Source organism: Squalius cephalus (assembly GCF_949319135.1).
Source record: "Squalius cephalus genome assembly, chromosome: 2".
In the NCBI taxonomy this organism is placed as follows: Eukaryota; Metazoa; Chordata; class Actinopteri; order Cypriniformes; family Leuciscidae; genus Squalius; species Squalius cephalus.
This window is the reverse complement of record NC_137123.1, coordinates 41,672,370-41,687,844: the sequence shown is the minus strand read 5'-3', so window position 1 is coordinate 41,687,844 and position 15,475 is coordinate 41,672,370. Positions and strand designations below refer to the sequence as shown.

Genomic DNA, 15,475 nt, shown 5'->3' with positions numbered 1-15,475 from the left:
GGAGATCATGTTTGTGTGTAGTGGTGAGCACAAGGGTGTGGGCACATTTTCTACACTTATGACACCTTCGGCGTGAGCCGGAAAACCCAAAACAGAACTCTTTATGAGATATCTCTGGGTCGCCGTAAAAACGGCGTTTGTGTGCAGGCGAGCGAGTTGTGTTACTGGCTCATTGGCTGCGATGTAAGCTGGTGCAGTAGCCTTTTCTAAGGGGACTGACAGAGCTGGGGGCTTTGATGGCGGTCCGGCCGCAGCGGGACTCAGCCATCTTTTCCTCCTTGCGGCTGCTAGGAGGACTTCGCGGGCTCAGGTTTCAGCGCTATCTTGAGCCGGGGTCCCCGGGGGGGAGGCGGTCTGTGACGGCTGACTGAGCGCTGTCTAGGGCGGCCGCCCTGGCGTCGCTGCGAAGACGGAGGCTGAGCAGAGCGCTGTGACGAGCTGCGTGCAGGAGGCTGATTCTGAGAGCGGCCTGCAGCAGAGCTCGAGCGGCGGGGCAGGAAGAGGTTCATAGCCTGCGACGCCTTCTGTACCTCCAAGAAACGATCCACAATCCCGCTGACCGCTGGGCCAAATAGACCGGTGGGAGAGAGCGGGGCGTTGAGGAAGACGGAGCACTCAGTTTCGCTCATATCCGCCAGCGTCAACCAAAGGTGCCTTTCGGTGACGGTGAGCGAGGCCATAGATCTTCCGATGGCTTGTGCAGCGGACTTTGTGGCACGAAGCGAGAGATCCGTCGCACTGCGCAGGTCCGTCAGTACCACTTGATCCGGGCCTCTCTCGTCCAGATCGCGGAGGAGATCGGCTTGGAGGATCTGGAGCATAGCCATGGAGTGCAGGGTGGAAGCAGCCTGGCCGGCGGCAGCAAAGGCGCGGCCGACGAGGGCTGATGTGGTCCTGCAGGCCTTGGACGGCAGGGCAGACTTCGAGCGCCATCTGGCGGATAGCGGGCAAAGGTGCGTTGCCACAGCTTCCTCAACCGGGGGGATTTGCGTGTATCCCTTCTCGGCGGCCCCGTCCACTTGGGAGAGAGTCGAGGAGACCGGTGAGCTGAGTCTAGCGGAGAATGGGGCGTTCCACGACTTTGCGAGCTCAGTGTGGAGCTCAGGCAGGAAGGGTGCTGACCTAGAGGCAGGCGCGGGGCGGCGGCTAGGCAGAAAACACCCGTCGAGTCTGTTGGGCACGGGCGCCTTCGGTGGGGACCATTCGATTCCTAGTTGGTCGACCGCCTTGGTGAGGAGGCAGAGAAGTTCCGCGTCGACACTGGCGCGGGACCGGCTAGACTCCTGTGCTGAGGAGGCGGAGCGGTGAGAGCCCGACCAACCCTCGCTGTCCGAGGCCATGAGAGAGCAGCTGTCAGAGATAGCAGCGTCGTCCACTTCATCCCCTGAGGCGACGGCAGTGCGGGCGAAGGCCGGCCGCTGCGCGTCAGGAAGGGGGGGAGAAGGAGATAGCGAGGCTCGCGGGACGGGCTCCGGCGAGCACTCAGCTGCTGCTACGGGTTCCGGTGGCCTCTGAGAGCAGCGTTTCTTCTTACGCGGCCCGGTGGAGGTAGACGGAGAGACAGCGGGAGCGTCGAACAAGGCGAGTCGAGCCCGCAGGGTCGACATCGGCAGTTCTTCGCATAGTTCGCAGCCGCCCGCAGAGAGAGCGAGGGCTGCGTGGTCACGACCCAGGCAGAGAACGCAGATCACATGGCGGTCCCTGTCACTGAGCGGAGCTTTACAGGAAATGCAAGGCATTTTTAGATAAGCAATGAAAGGATATAATCGCCGGATAGCGAAGCAGGCAGGGATGGCTGAAGGCGGCGAAGACGGCCAGCTTCCTCAGGCTATCCTCGGCTTACAGGTCGCTTGATTCAACGGCGGCTTCCTCAGAGTCCAGCGATGCAAGAGCTTCGCTGAAGAGACAAAAATCAGAGAAAGCAGCCTTCGAGCCTTCTTTTATACGCTAAGCCACGCCCCTTCTGACGGGCCGTGGCGCATGAAGCGCGCCGAGCGCGCTCATTGGGCGTGACGTCAAGCCAACGGCTCAGCGATAGGCTGCTGCAGTTGCCGCAGGGCAGCCAATGAGCACGCTAGCATGCCTGCTCTAGGTCTGCTTGCTGCTGCACTGCGTTGACAAGATTTTAAAATTAAGGATAATTTTTGGCTTCATATCTCGAGAAAAGATGACTTTACCCGCAGTGTAAGCTACTTACGCAATACGAGAGAACCTCTCGTAAGAGAACTCAGCTGATCGACGTCATCGGGTTTGAAAGTAACGGCTCCTCTCATCAAAGCTTCCGCCGTTTGTTCGGCTCTCCATTACAAGGTTTGTAAACTCGGCAAATAAATATACATACAGAGTCTACTCACTATATATTCAAACACACATATAAACACACATATATATAAACTAAATTTATTATACATTACTACGTTTTTACAGTGTTTACCACTCATTTATTGCACAGTATCTGGTATGAAGGTCTTAGCCGCTGATGCTAACTACGTTGATCTAACGTAATGAACAAATGGAAATTATTGACTTATTGTCTTAGACTGATTTAGTCATTCAATTCAACATATTCTGTACAACTGTGTCTTCAAATTGCTGATATAGCCTAACTAATTTAGCTGATTCCTGCTGTCTTTATTGGCGTTTGTTAGGGATGTGACGGTTAGCATATAACCGTGAGACCGACGGTTATAGTTGAACACCGTCATTACAACTCTATAACCGCCAAAACCGTGTTATTAAAATATTTTTTACAAATATTTTTTATCATAGAGAATGTTTAAATACTAATTAACAACAATTGTTAAATGTCTGTGTTATTAATGGTCTACCTCATTTCCAACTGTATTTGATTCTTTGCCAAGCGACCGCCAATTATTTGAGATAGAAATAATGATATAGTGATGTGCCATCATTATGAGATTTATTAAACAAATGAAAAACATTTGCAATAATAAACATTAGCAATGAACATTTGCAATCGGGAGACATGGTTTTTACCACTTAATGAAGTTTTGTTTTGTAAATCGTCAGACATGATTTTTACCACTTCATTAAGTTTTGCTTTGTAGAAAGCATTTCTTTAAAGCGAATTTCTTTTTGTACAAATTGTATCTTAATTTTAATAAATGTTTCATCAACCAATTGCATGTATTTAATAAATAAATTATAGGAGACAATATAATAACCGTGACATTGAGGCTCCGATGCGCATTGCATTGCATTGCACTTGCATTGCATTGTGAAGTTGAACTAGAGCTCATCTCATCGTAAATGAATGAAACTCAGCGTAGGCCTAAGCCTCATACATTAGCATTAAATATCTTTGCTGCATCCTTTCTAGAACAGACAAATGCTTTCTTGCGGCTCGCTTCAGCAGAGCATTGCATCGTCCATAGACCGCAAAACAATCAGCGTATGGCGGGCGGGTGCGGCTTTGAAATCTGATCAAAAAACGTTGGTGCGGATGATGAGTTATGTGATGCGGTTGCGGATGAACTAATACCCCCATCCGCGTATCTCTATTGATAACAACATTGAACACTACACAAATATTAATTTTATTCAAACTAAGTTGTCCTTAGTTTGTCCTAAGTTGTCTCCCCCCCCCCCCCCCCCCCCCCCGACGACGACGACCACGACGACGGTTCGTTACGAACCGTCACATTTGACTCACGTCATAACCGTCATCACCAATTCTGAAACCGGCACACCCCTAGCGTTTGTTATGAATAACAAAAGCAGGTTAACTTTACTTACTACATGTTCCCTCATTCTCTCACATACCATTTTAAAGCCATTTACTGGTCAATAAATATTATGTTGTGAATAATCAGCTTTGTTCTTTTGTTTCCCCAGAACAACCATTACATTTCTAAAATAATCTGAACATTTCAGTGGCAACATTGAATTACAGTAAGTTACCTGCACCACATGCAAGTAGGCCTACTTTATTACTATAAACTTTAGCTGTGTGAAATTATATCGTTTGACTGTGTACTTGTGTTTTTTAATCATTTATTCTCTGAAAATCTTCCCTCATGCTCTCAAATCTCATTCATGTTACTCCGAAAAATAATATCACAGTTTTGGTTCACAAATAATGCTATGCATGCTATGCTTTATCATTTGCATTTGAATATAAGACATTTTAACTCTGAATTATAACTTCAAGTTTAGTCTTTTTCGACAAAAAAAAAGAAAGGAAAAAGCTATTATATGGCTTCAGAAGACTTACAACACAACCCATAACACATGAGTTGTGAACTCATTGATTATTTTTAGGATCTTTTCTGGGACATTTTTGGAGCTTAACCATTTTTACATAAATTGTTGCATTGAATTGAACTAGACAAGTGTACATAAGAATGGTTTCATGAATGATTTACACAATTTTTTTCTGCTTGTGTTTCATGCAGTGAAATTGAATGGTGACTGGGGTTGCATTATGCCTGAGATCTGCTTTTGGGTTCCACAGACAGAAAGTCAAACAGGTTTGTAACATCACAAGGCTGAGGAAATTATTTAAATTTCACAACTATCACTTTAATAACCTTACTAACAGTACATTTTGTACTTTGCAGGGATCGTGGTAAGCTGAAATACAAGTTTGAACAAGAATAAAAATCCTCCTGTAAACCTGAAAATCATTGAAGTGCCTGGACCATCCACCAGAAAAGAGGAAAAACAAACGGAAAACGAATCTGCTGTACCTTTTCACTTTTCTAACTCTTTAAGTACCTCACACCAACTTGGTCCCATAGTGACATTTTTGACCACAAACGAAATTGCTGATCGTGTGGATTCTTGTTGAAATGACTGGAATTCACCAGTGAACATTCACAGAACAACAGATAATTTTACTGCACCTTAATACTGTTTCCGGGTCGAAGCCTCTACTTCTACTTCCTCTATCTTGTTTCATGAGAATACTCAACAACCATTTATGAACACTGTTGATTTAAGTCACACATTTAAGCTTTTCAAAAGCCATAGTGTACATTACAGTCTCCAGTCTAACGGCATCCCAGACTTCAACACTTTATGATTCAAAATAGCTGAATAACTAACCATCAGAGATTTCGGTATAAAGGTTAGGATCATAATTTTCAGGAATATTACAGCACAATGAGTGTATATTAGCACTGTTTGTTGTTTGTTTTTGGCATCTGATAGAGCTTTTGGACTTACCATCGGACTGAAACACAAATGTTTTAAAGTTAAGTAAAGATGGACATTTTTAATTAGTCAAAATGTAATTTTTTTACATTGATTTATTTCGTGGAACATATGTGTTTCCATGCATTTTGTTGAGATGTCTTTTCTTGTTTATCTATTGTATATACATGGTTGATTATTAGGGGTGTAACAATATATCGTGTCACAATATATCGCAATACAAAAATGCAACAATATGTATCGTGGATAGTGACAATATGTATCGTGGATAGTGACAATATGTATCGTGGATAGTTCACCCAAAATAAAAATTACCCTGTGAGAAAAAATTGAAGTTTTCAGAGTCAGTACTACATTAAACTACAATATATTATGTTGAATATAATGTATAATAATGGGGGAATATCGTATCGTGTACAGTATCGTGATATGTATCGAATCGTGAAATTAGGGTATCGTTACACCCCTATTGATTATTCATGTTGCTTATGTATTATACTATCTTTTTGTGTATTCATTGATATTAATCTATAGTTAGCTTTTTTTCCCATGTGCATGGAAGTGTATGTATAAAAATGAATATCAAATATGTAATAAACAATTCTTATTTTGTATTTGGTTCAATTTGTTTATTATAATAGAAGTCAAAGGTAACCACAGTAATAACGTGAAATTAAATATTTAAAAAAAATGAAATTTGGTTCCTGGAGGCACCCAAAGTGGTTCCACACAGTGCCTAATATAAGAGTTCCTCAGGAAACCTGTGTGGTTCCTCAGAGAACCGGCCCTTTTTAACACTAGAACTACCGGAATTCCATAACTACTAGAACGACCATAGTAGTCATTCTGACCGTTCATACTTTGACGTTCATATGGCCGTACTGAACGTCATTTTCGTCATGTAATATCTATTGTACATGTTAACCTTCTCTTTTCCAATGAAGCTTTTAATTCCTGTCGTCATAGACCTTAAAACAAGCACAAAAGAAAGATTGCCCCGACAGGTGCTGCCTCTATTTGAGGAACATTTTGCATCAAAATAATATTTTTTTTCACCGCACTCACCACGTGAATAGACACGCACAAAAGTTAGGAAACGTCAAAGCTTCATACAGTTAGTAGGCCTACAGCCCTGTTTGTAAATAAGTTCAATAATCAATACAAAATCTAAAAATAAATGGATCTACAATGATAGGTAATGATAAACAGGACACACAATTTTAATTCAAATGAATGTGAAAATGTACACACACAAACAGGCTAAGAAAAAAACATGACTTAGGTAAAGTTGGTTTTATATTCGCACATTCGCGGACTTCCGCGTTCAATAACTCGTGAACTAAACGTTGTTGCTACACACAACACCTATCACATATAACTACAGATAAAACACCAGAAGCTACAACATAATTTTCCTCAAAACGATCTTTCCTTTGCACTGGACAAAATACATTGATCTCTATGCGCAAGCTGCTAAGAAGGGACCATCTGCAAAGTACAAACCCGAAGGAAAGCTCGTTTTGAGGAGATTAAAATATTAAAACAATGTTATTTGTGTAGTAACAATATTCAGCTCACGAGATATTGAACGCGGAACTCCGCAAATATGCGAAGCGAATATAAAAAGCAACTTTACCCAAGTTGCAGACTTGATCATGTAGGACCTTCAGGACCACATACGTGGACAGCACCATGAACATAGTCAAGTTTAAAAAAAAAAACATCCCGGGTAAAAATAGTTTCAGGTTTGATATTTGCTGCGTATTCACCTAGACTGCTTTAGTGGACTTTTGTGTAGGCTATTGTACATACAGTACGCAAAAATGTTTTATGTAAAAGTTACAGTAATTCACCAAAGGGATTTTTTCATGTTGCAAAGGTTGTAGTATGTTCCTACTGACCAGACTGACTTACTACAGGTGGAATTTTGACAGTACCTCCCTTACTGTACATTCAGTGTACAAATATTAATTTAAAAAAAATTACAGTAGTTCCCCTAAAGTATTTTTTCCTGTTCCAAAGGCTGTAGTGCTTTCCTAGTGACCAGACTGACTTACTACACGTGAAATTTTGACAATAACTCGCTTACTGTACAATTATCACATTTTTTATGTAATAAACTGTAATTCACCTATAGTGTTTTTTTATATTTATATTCCAATGGTTGTAGTACTTTCCTAGTGATCAGACTGACTTACTACAGGTGGAATTTTGACAATAACTCCCTTACTGTACGTACAATAAACTAATAAGTTCAAGAAAAAATTACTGCAATTCCCCTAAAGTATTTTTTCGTGTTCCAAAGGCTGTAGTGCTTTCCTAGTGACCACACTGACTTACTACAGGTGAAATTTTGACAATAACTCCCTTACTGTACATACAATAAACAAGTAAGTTTAAGAAACAATTACAGTAATTCCCCTAAAGTATTTTTTCGTGTTCCAAAGGTTGTAGTGCTTTCCTAGTGACCACACTGACTTACTACATGTGAAATTTTGACAATACCTTCTTTACTGTACGTACAATAAACAAATAAGTTTAAGAAAAAATTACAGTAATTCCCCTAAAGTATTTTTTCCTGTTCCAAAGGCTGTAGTGCTTTCCTAGTGACCACACTGACTTACTACAGGTGAAATTTTGACAATAACTCCCTTACTGTACGTACAATAAACAAATAAGTTTAAGAAAAAATTACAGTAATTCCCCTAAAGTATTTTTTCATGTTCCAAAGGTTGTAGTGCTTTCCTAGTGACCACACTGACTTACTACATGTGAAATTTTGACAATACCTTCTTTACTGTACGTACAATAAACAAATAAGTTTAAGAAAAAATTACAGTAATTCCCCTAAAGTATTTTTTCCTGTTCCAAAGGCTGTAGTGCTTTCCTAGTGACCAGACTGTCTTACTACAGGTGGAATTTTGACAATAACTCCTTTACTGTACGTACAATAAACTAATAAGTTCAAGAAAAAATTACTGCAATTCCCCTAAAGTATTTTTTCATGTTCCAAAGGTTGTAGTGCTTTCCTAGTGACCACACTGACTTACTACATGTGAAATTTTGACAATACCTTCTTTACTGTACGTACAATAAACAAATAAGTTTAAGAAAAAATTACAGTAATTCCCCTAAAGTATTTTTTCCTGTTCCAAAGGCTGTAGTGCTTTCCTAGTGACCAGACTGTCTTACTACAGGTGGAATTTTGACAATAACTCCTTTACTGTACGTACAATAAACTAATAAGTTCAAGAAAAAATTACTGCAATTCCCCTAAAGTATTTTTTTGTGTTCCAAAGGCTGTAGTGCTTTCCTAGTGACCACACTGACTTACTACAGGTGAAATTTTGACAATAATTCCCTTACTGTACGTACAATAAACAAATAAGTTTAAGAAAAAATTACAGTAATTCCCCTAAAGTATTTTTTCCTGTTCCAAAGGCTGTAGTGCTTTCCTAGTGACCAGACTGACTTACTACAGGTGAAATTTTGACAATACCTCCCTTACTGTACGTACAATAATCAAATGTATTTAAGAAAAAAATACAGTAATTCCCCTAAAGTATTTTTCCGTGTTCCAAAGGCTGTAGTGCTTTCCTAGTGACCAGACTGACTTACTACAGGTGAAATTTTGACAATACCTCCCTTACTGTACGTACAATAATCAAATGTGTTTAAGAAAAAATTACAGTAATTCCCCTAAAGTATTTTTTCATGTTCCAAAGGCTGTAGTGCTTTCCTAGTGACCAGACTGACTTACTACAGGTGAAATTTTGACAATACCTCCCTTACTGTACAATTATCAAATTTTGTATGTAATAAACATTATTACATGTGTTTATTACATATGTTTATGTAATAAACTGTAATTCACCTATAGTGTTTTTTATATATATTCCAAAGGCTGAAGTGCTTTCCTAGTGACCACAATGACTTACTACAGGTGGAATTTTGACAATACCTAATAATACTGTTTTACATAATAATATATATAATAACTGTAATTCACTAAAAGAAGTTTGTTTGTTTAAGGTTGTAGTACATTAATAAGGGCTACATTATTATTAACAGTAGTGACTGAACCTGTACGGATTGGTGCAGCAAATCTGACAGATAATGAACAGCAAGATCATGGAGGCATTCAAGATACTGTACAGTGCACTGTTTTATTTCTATTATCTTTCTAATTGTTCATGGAATACCACTAGGATTATACATAAAAGTTATTATAATTAATTCCTCGTGGTTAGAGTAATATTTCAATTTCACTTCTTCAAAATTTTGCTGTTGTTGATCCTCTCTTGGTTTAAGTTGTTCTTATATTATCATAAACCCTTTAACTGATTGTTTTGTCAAGAGCTTTTTACTTTAATATATTTTCTTTTAGTGAAGTGACATAAAATTTTAAGTAAAACAAATGTGTGTGTTTTTCAAATGTTTTCAGTCAGGACTACTTTGGGTAAACACAAATATTTAAGCAATTGAACATGTTATTTAATATTTATTCATTGAATTATGTAATTGGTTAACACACATAACTATAACTGTTAGTGGTTTGTTAAATAATTAATGTGAACAGTGCCAAAGATGGTACCCAGTGTATGCTGCATTGGACTATCACCAGACAAGCTACCTGGAAAAGATGCCCAATGGTTGTGCTCACTGTGTACCTTAAACAGTGGAACATCATTAAATAATATCTGCTGAAACTGCTGCTTTATTTATGTTGCAATATGGATTACTGCTGTATATATGTATTTAGGGACTTACAGTTAAAGACCAAAGGACCAGATATGATTTATTAAGATCAGGAGTTAGAAGTGCAGTCAATTTAAGACAAGAGTGAGAATTATAATAAATTAAAGGAAATTTTACTGAAGATAGTTTGCAGTTTCATCAGGCAGAAGTCAGCTTCAAGAATCACAAGGAGTGATTACTCCAGAGATCAAAAGTAGGCCGCTTCCCCTTACATTTACAAAAATCACAGCAATTATACCCTTCACCAAGGTCTAAGCTTTGTCATTGCTTCAGGTTGAATGATTCTGATTGGCTAATAAATAATCACACATTTTCTACACATAGATAGACTGAAGCATATCTCCATCAATTATGCGGCTGACATTCAGACCCTGAATTTAGGCACATCGTGACCTTCCACACGTGTAGTGATTGTAATGAATAGTAATTGGACCAATTTTTGCGTCTCTAGGAACAACTCTATAGCGCCACCACCAGTTCAAAAATTCAACATTAAAAGGGTTATTGCTTTTGAACCCTTTGATCTAGATGTGAATGCAAATAGATGTAAAATAAAACTTAGTACACCTGATTACACTCATTATGGTGATCACAATCAATATCTTACAATAAGACTCTGCCCATTACAGTAGTGGCCATTTTGAAAAGTACAGTGTTCAATTTGTTGTGTTACTCCTCATTCAAATTTGGTTCAATTTTTACAAAAATTGCCTCAGATGATCTTTGGACAGAGCCACACAGAAGTGACTGAACAGATTTTTTCATTTTTGCTACCGTTCCTGATATACTTTTCTCCAAATTTGACCTGTATTTGTTGCCTTATGGTAGTTAGCTTAGCATGCTAATTGGTTAGCATGCTAACCTGATGCCATTCTTTCTAATGTGGCTCTTCAGCTATCAGGCTAACCATAAACTACATTAGCATTAAAGCAGCTCATTCTTAAGCCCCGTTCACACCGCCAGCGATTTTGTCGCTGCATGTCGCTAGTCTCTGTACAGTGAAGTCGCTTGTGGGCGTTCCTAGTGTTGTCGCTCTAATGTTATTGGTAGACTGCACGTCTGAGCATATACCATCACAAGTGTTATATAAAACTGAGATATAATTCTAATTTGACTAGGAATTGGTCTTAAAAAGATTTAAAAGCAATATTATGCTGTTGGGAGAGTGTTGTTATATTAACCACAGCAGTGCAGTGTTAACTACATTAACGATCGATCAATCAACAAATTAAACTCACTCATACTGTCAATAGTTACTAAAACGTCATTCGAATTTGACAAATAATCCATTTCTTGTCCCTTATAATCCACATAGTGCAGGGGAAACTGTAAAATGAACTGTCTGCAGCAGTGCTAAACTTGCATCATAAAATTACAACACTCGAACTAAATGTGTGAATTAAACTCACTGAGAATGTCGACAGTTTCTTTTCCATGCATCATTTTATTATATCCATACAGTCAAATCATATAAAGCAGTGAAATCGCCCTCGAACTCTTCTTGCCTGCACTCGAGACGGTGACGTGAGCTGAACTCCACTGAAAGTCTTCTTTCCTATTGGTTGTCGCTCGCGAAAATCGCTTCTCATTTGCATAAAGTTGAAATTTCTGAACTTTTGTCGCGCGTCTCGTGTCGCTTGACACGCCCACATTCTGTCGCCAACGGTCACTGTCGCTCGTGTCGCCTGAAGTCGCCAGCGCTCCATTGAAATGAATGGGATCATGTCGCTTTGTCGCTGCGTGTCGCTGGCGGTGTGAACGGGGCTTTACACTTAAGCCTCTCCTTGGCAGCTTGGTAAGACAGCATCAACTGAGTGGTGCAATCTGCTAAACCACGTGCCATGAGCCCTGAACCATTCCGGTTGTGGGTTTGAATCCTGTGTGGCACATTCCCAGACCGCGAGAGGTATTGTGGCCTTAACCCCCTGAGGTCGGCTATCGCGCCGGCGCGATAGGCTCGTTTTTTTCCGTACGAGTGCAAAAAATAAATAAAATAAAAATATTAATTTTTATCTTATATGCTTGTGTTATACATCAATCTATCCTGTTAAGTGTGTATTATTTTTGTGTACACACAATAAAAACAAAGTGTTGTGCTTTTCGCCAAATAAAGAAAAATAAACATGATGCGAGTTCTGCCTCCTCTCTGTCAGTGTAGTCAATTCTGAAACGCGTCCGAAAATGAACAATAACTCAGCGAATACTCAGTCAAACAGGCATACAGACACACAGGCATGAAGCTTGAATTCTCTTCTTTAAAATGAAGTAATTTATATAAAAAACAGATATTCTCATCTTGTGAAATCTGTATTAAAAGAGAGCGACTCCAGTCGAGCTAATTACAGCTGATTCAGATGTAATGTAACCCCGCCCACGGAGAGCGCGCGCTTTCTGTGCATGGATGAATGAATGAACGGCAGAGATGCCGCTGTTTACCACAACTGGCAAAAGACGGTTTAAATTTGAATCGTTTCTGTCTGTAAATGTTTCGCTTTTAGCAAACTGTATTGCTATAGGCTACTGAGTAAAAATCGAATGAAATATGTTGAAATAAAATGCATTTGTATAAGCAACGTATTAAACTGCAAATTAACATTTATATTTCTTATTATAAAAACGAAAGTTACTATGTTACAGACATATGAAAGACAACATTTCATTGATTAGTTTTGAATAGATTATACATTTTCACTGTAAAATGTCTGCCACCTCAAATAAGCTTTTGTTTGACAATTTTTGCTCATATGTTAAATATAGTATGTTTTGTCAAAAATAAAGCAATCAAATAATATGTTATAGTGTTTATTCCAATGTAGCCTAGGCTATATTCAAGTAATGAATCCTTAACTTTGAAATATGTATGATAAATGTATACTTTAGTTTTTACAAATAAATATTACACTTGAATTGTTGTTGTAATTGTAACCTTTTTAATAAAAAAAAAATACAAGGTAGATGTAAACAAACTAATAAAAGGTAAATATAAGCCTTTTCTTTAAAATAATATTTTATTGTGTTTTATTAGTGACAAATTTGGGGAGAGGATAAATATTCCAAAACTGAAAATACAGTATGAGAATTAACTGCACAATTACTAGACATGTTTTCCTTTTCATATTATAGGCCAATACTAGATGCTTCCAACTGTTGCTCTTGCATTCTTTCTTGTGACACACCTGAATGAATGCCTCATTAAGTATGCGGCCCCATTGTCTCCAGGTGCGAACCACTAAATATGCATGATCGTTGACGCCCACTCCGCATATTGACTTTCCAGACAGAAAGTGTTTTGTAAAATTTAAATCAATGTATTGTGTTATGTGAATGATTAGGCAGGATAATTTTCACATACTTTTGAAGAAAAAACACATGGCAACGACATCCATTAGTCAAAAGTCTTATTGACACATATTTACTATGTGTTTTGTGGCCTTATTTCAGAAACTTTAGTTTTTAGTTTTTTCAATAACCATGCATAAACATTATTCTCTCAAAAATACAAACATGTACATGCATGGTGCTCACATATAATGGTAGCCCTGTTTGTGCTAAATAGAGTGAATTTACACCTTTGTCATTAATATGTTTATAAGCAACTGAAAAAAGCAAAAATGTCAGCGCATGTCAGAACATCTCAAGGACCCCAAAAACACCTCAGACCCCAGAGGGTTAAGTGGTAGAAAAGTTGCTTCTGTTCCAGACATGGTGTCTATGTGTGAATGAACTCGATAAATACAACATGCAGCAAATTTATACAAAAATTATTCATTTTGAATTGCTTCTCACTTGAACTATTGGACCTTCTTCATCTTGCCAAGAAGGCAACTTTCCAGTGGCGCAATGATATGAGTGACAGGTATCTGACCCAGAGATAATGGGTTCTAGCCCCACTTGGGATGATTTAAAAAAATTGTGTGTAATGTTGTGTCATGTCGATTCCTTTATTATTCAACGTTGTACTAATCTTTCTTCCTCTCGGATTAATGTATGTCTTGTTCATTCTATGTTCATTCTCAACTGAACTTCTGTTCATTTTGAGTTCATTTTCACCTATACTTCTAAACCAGCTCTTTTTTCTTCAATTTCGGCTGTTTTTACTCTTCCTGCTCTTGCTGCTGCTTCAGGGGCTTGGCCCCGTATCGCTGCTTGCAGCTATATTTCCACTTGTTCCTTAACCTGTAACCAAGAATACTAACACACACAGACACAGTTTCTTCAAGATTGGATTTGGTGAGGAGGAGAGTCTTCTCAAAACATTAAGATAACATGTTCTTTCTCTCAAGGAGAGGATACTTTAAATCTAACTGTAAAGTAAAGACTTTAACTAAGAAATGGTCTCTCAACTATAGGTTTCAATGACTCCTGAGACCATTGCTATCAGGGTAGCCTAGAAAAGCAGATGGATGTAGTGACACCTGTTAAAGAAATCCATATTTCATCTCTGGAAGCCAGGCTAAATGAGCAAGCACTGTTACTGCATTCCTGGCATGGGCCAGACCCTTATGTTACACCTCAGATATCAAATACAGACATTTAAAGGATACATGAAATAACATTTTCGATAATCACAGTGGTAATTTCTATAACAAAGTAAAATCTCATAAGCCTAGAGAAGTCATTCAACTCATTTGATATTTAGAAGGAAAACTATTGATTAATACCTTGATTATAATCACTCATTAGATAAACATTGAAGCAGCAGTGTGTTCCAGAATCCACTTCTTCAGGACTTCATAACAAAAACTTAACTTGAATCATTACAATAAGGGTGTTGCTTATTTATAACGTTGAAAATATGATTAACCTAAAATATCTGAATTTTTTTATTCAATGAAATACAGTAAATGTGTTGTACAAGAAACAGCAATTCTAATACCTACTTTTACCTAATACATTTATCAAAATTAATTGAGTAGAGTGATCACTAGGAACATACTATAACCTCTGGAACATGGAAAAAGGTAAAATTCAAATAATTTCTTCATAATAATATGATTGTACTATACTGACAGTAAGGTAGGTATTGGAAATATTTCACCTGTAGTAAGTCAGTGTGGTCACTAGGAAAGCACTAAAACCATTGGAATATATATATATATATATATATATATATTAGGGCTGTCAATCGATTAATTTTTTTAATCGCGATTAATCGCATATTGTCATGAGTTAACTCGCGATTAATCGCATTTAATCGCACATTTTTTTAATTGTTCTAAATGTACCTTAAATTAATACTTTTCAAGTTTGTAATACTCTAATCAACGTGGGCATGGATAAATATAGATGCTTTATGCAAATGTATGTTTATTATTGAAACCATAGTCAATATAGAGCATAAGGATGAGATGTTTCAAAGGTCACAGATGTTTTTCAAAGAACTTGTTCATGTCTATTAGACACGTAGAAAGAACAAAAAAATGGCAGGTTACCATTACTTCTCTTTCTTTGCACTGAGCAATTTACTAACACAAACATGTTTAGATTTTTGCATGACAGGGCAGCTCTTCTGAAAATGCTAAATGTACATTTATTATTTATT

The 15,475-nt window shown here is 38.3% G+C and overlaps 1 long non-coding RNA gene across 1 annotated transcript; it reads left to right on the top strand.

The window, feature by feature from the left end:
* Window positions 1–2,234: 2,234 nt before the first annotated feature.
* Window positions 2,235–5,057, top strand: LOC307154364. Its single transcript, XR_013820349.1, has 4 exons — window positions 2,235–2,310; window positions 3,856–3,912; window positions 4,416–4,490; window positions 4,581–5,057. It is a non-coding gene; the product is annotated as an uncharacterized lncRNA (long non-coding RNA).
* The last annotated feature ends 10,418 nt before the right edge of the window (window positions 5,058–15,475 follow it).